Consider the following 3,324-nt stretch of genomic DNA (forward strand, 5'->3'; position numbering starts at 1 on the left):
CTTCACTCCTCAATTTGGTAAACACATTGTAAATGTATTGTGGAAAAAAAAAGATGGGAATAGTAAATAAAATTATATTGGATATATAAAAATGAATGAAATGTTAAATGTTTTGTTAACAGTCGCGGTGTGCGTAACTAGGCAACCACATGGGCAACCACGTTCAAGTTCACGTTGCATGACGTCATCGAAGTATGTCCCAGAACGTGCATACTTTTTGCTACACACTCAAAAGTATGTACTTTTTCATCACAAAAAAAGTACATACTTTTAGGTCGTAGTATAAGTAGGCGAATTGGGACTCAGCCATGGTGATGCGTTGAACACAATGACGCAAGAGTTGCAACTACGGCAGCTGAGAAGGCCATTCTTTATGAAGAATTTTCGGAGCTTGATAAAGTCGGTATAAATATGTGTTTAATACTACAAAATATGCCCGATGTTATCACTTGTATACTGATGATATTCAGTTGTAGCCTACTGTTCATTCAAAGAGTCAGAGTTAGGTAAATTAACTGATTTATTGGAATGCCTGTCATGCATTAAGACTTGGTTATACAACAATTATTTACAACTGAATACAAAAAAGACTGAAACTTTGATCATTGCTCCAGAACAAAAATTACCCCAAATTAAACAACACCTCTGTTCCTTGGACTCATCCGTCCAGTTAGGGCTGGGCGATTTTTTCGATTTTTTCGATTAATTCGAATTTACGTTTTAAGACGATTTATTTTTTTATTAAATCGAGGTATCGCGATTTAAAAAAAAAAAAAAAAAAGATTGTAATTGCACCAATGGCAGAATAATCACAGCCGTCACCATGTTAACCTAGCCTGGCTAACGTCAGACCACTTTCTCTTTGAGACGTTTATTACCTTGCAGCGTGAATAAAATCGCGCTGCTCAAGGCAGTATGGGGAAACCCAGGCTAATGTTAACCCGGGACGGAACCACAATCGCCGTCCCCGCGCAACAGGGCCACAACGGGCGGCACGTCACCATGGAGAGGGGGTTCAGCAAAAAATCGGCAGCTGGCAGCAGGAAGTAGCTGCCACTGGCAGCAGGAAGTAGCTGCCGTTGACAGCCGGAAGCCCTGCCATATTAGGAGGGACCTGCCATTTCGTGACAGCCAATCAGTATCGTCCAACGTAGTAGCAACCAATCACCTTTTCCTGGAAGTCAAGCGACAGCAGCCAATGGTGGCGCCGGTGAATCTTCAGTAATGGCGGTGGTATTTGGCTCGGTAAGTTCGTATATTATCAGATTAATAAATAATTGTTGCTCTGTACGTTGGAGTTTAACTTTTATGTTAGAGACAGTGTATCTGTGACTACTTAAGTTGAATTGGTTAATTTAATCATTTGTAGAAACGCAGCTTGTGCACCGTGTGCTCCTGGTTTGTGAGGGGCTATCATTAACTTCAAATACTAACTTACGTTACCATTATCATTAAATATTAGCGTTTGTTAACATGTTAACTTAATCTATTGATTAGAATAAAGCTCATGCTGATTTATTGGAATTGACAAGCTCAGCCTTTATGATACACGTGCAAAGCTAACAAAACATATCCCAAATGATCTAACTTATGCTTTAATACAAAACACCATTTTAATCAAATTTACTTCACCATATTCTAAACTTCTGTTTTTTAGTTTCACCAAGTTAACCACAGCCTGTCACAGATTGCTGGGGATGGACAAACATATGCGCCATGAAGGAAACCCCAGATTTCCAGTTGCAAAACCAACCAAACTCACTGGTATGTTTTCACACATTTCACATATTATATCCTGTCTTGATCAAAGCAGGCAAAAGGCATTCTGTTTTTTATCTTTTTATTTTTTTTATACAAATTCTAGATTGTATCGAAAATTTGACATTTCAGTGTCTGTTTATTTTCTTAGTTTGATCATGTTTTGTATATATATATATATATATATATATATATATATATATATATATATATATATATATATATATATATATATATATATATATATATATATAGATAATTATTTTATATATATCTAGGCTATTCAAAATATACTGGAACAGTTCACTTTTTCCATATAACTTTCACCCCCAGTTTCACAGACAAGGCTCAAACTAGTCCCAGACTAAAATGCATGTTTAACTGAAAGCAAATTACACTTGTGTATCTTAAAATATCAGTGCCATTGTTTCTTTTAAGATTCACAACAGTAATGTTTTTTCTAAGGCATATTTATAAAAGTCCTAATTGCACTAAGGCCTAATCCTGGCATAATCTAAACCCTATCTGTGAAACGGGGTTTCAAAGTTTTACATATTAGTCCAGTGGTTGAGTTCAACACTTTGTTCTCTGGCTTTAGATAGGCATAGACAATGGCATTTAAAAAATAAATTACACCTGCTCCCTAGTTCAGGTATGCTACTGTCTACTGCTGCAACATGGCTAAGTGGTTCAACACGGAGTTCATCTCTCTCTATCTCTCGTGTGTGTAAAATAACTAACTTTTCCCCCCTTCTTTTTAAGCTCAGTTGCAATAAAGATGGATCCGGGATCTTGGAAGCTTGTTAAAAATAAGGTATTGATTTCATGTTACAACAATTTTGATTTCTTTTCTATCTTAAGTGTATAAATAAAATGTTAGGTTTTCCATTTAGATTTTTTTTTTTCCATGATGTTCCAGCTCAGTTGGGATCTGTGGACTGCAGTGTATTCATGCTAATGGTAAGTTATTACGGTGATTTTGTTTCCCCATAACATATCTATCTTATCTACTTATACCTAACTTATCTATCTTTTTCTAACATCTGTCTTTCTTACTAATCTTAAGGTTACAGGGGTTAAACACTATGTGATCTGATTCACAGAATTGTACTTTTATGTGTATTTCTTTAGTGAACATTATCTGTGCTACTTTTGGAGGAGCTGCGATTCCATTGTGTGTGTGTGTTGAATGTTCTGTGCAGGTCTTGTGATATGCAGCAGCTGACCCCAAGACGCCTTTCTACGACCTCCGAGGTCATCAGCGGACCATCTTGGACTCGGATGACAATGTCGACTTACCCTCCTATCTATCCATAAGTGTAGAATTGTTTTAACTTTGTTCTTTTGCCAATGAGAAGTAGCCAACCTGTATTTACTGATGTCAATCATGCCCTTGGAAATGGTATAACTGGTGTGAGATTTTGTGTACAGTAGAGTCTCTGGCTTGCGACCCCGTGAGACTTTGACGGCTGGCTCTACCGATGAAACTATTCTTCAGTAAATTTTTACTTATTTGATTGAACCTCATGACTCCTGGTCTTCTTTCATCATATCTGGTCCTGGGTC

The 3,324-nt window shown here is 36.9% G+C and overlaps 1 long non-coding RNA gene across 1 annotated transcript; it reads left to right on the top strand.

Annotated features, from left to right (window-relative positions):
- Positions 1–1,361: 1,361 nt before the first annotated feature.
- Positions 1,362–3,089, top strand: LOC308682369. The gene is made up of 4 exons (XR_014029137.1): positions 1,362–1,764; positions 2,521–2,572; positions 2,678–2,718; positions 2,961–3,089. It is a non-coding gene; the product is annotated as an uncharacterized lncRNA (long non-coding RNA).
- The last annotated feature ends 235 nt before the right edge of the window (positions 3,090–3,324 follow it).

The sequence above is a fragment of the Scardinius erythrophthalmus genome (assembly GCF_964197995.2).
Source record: "Scardinius erythrophthalmus genome assembly, chromosome: 22".
Lineage (NCBI taxonomy): Eukaryota > Metazoa > Chordata > Actinopteri > Cypriniformes > Leuciscidae > Scardinius > Scardinius erythrophthalmus.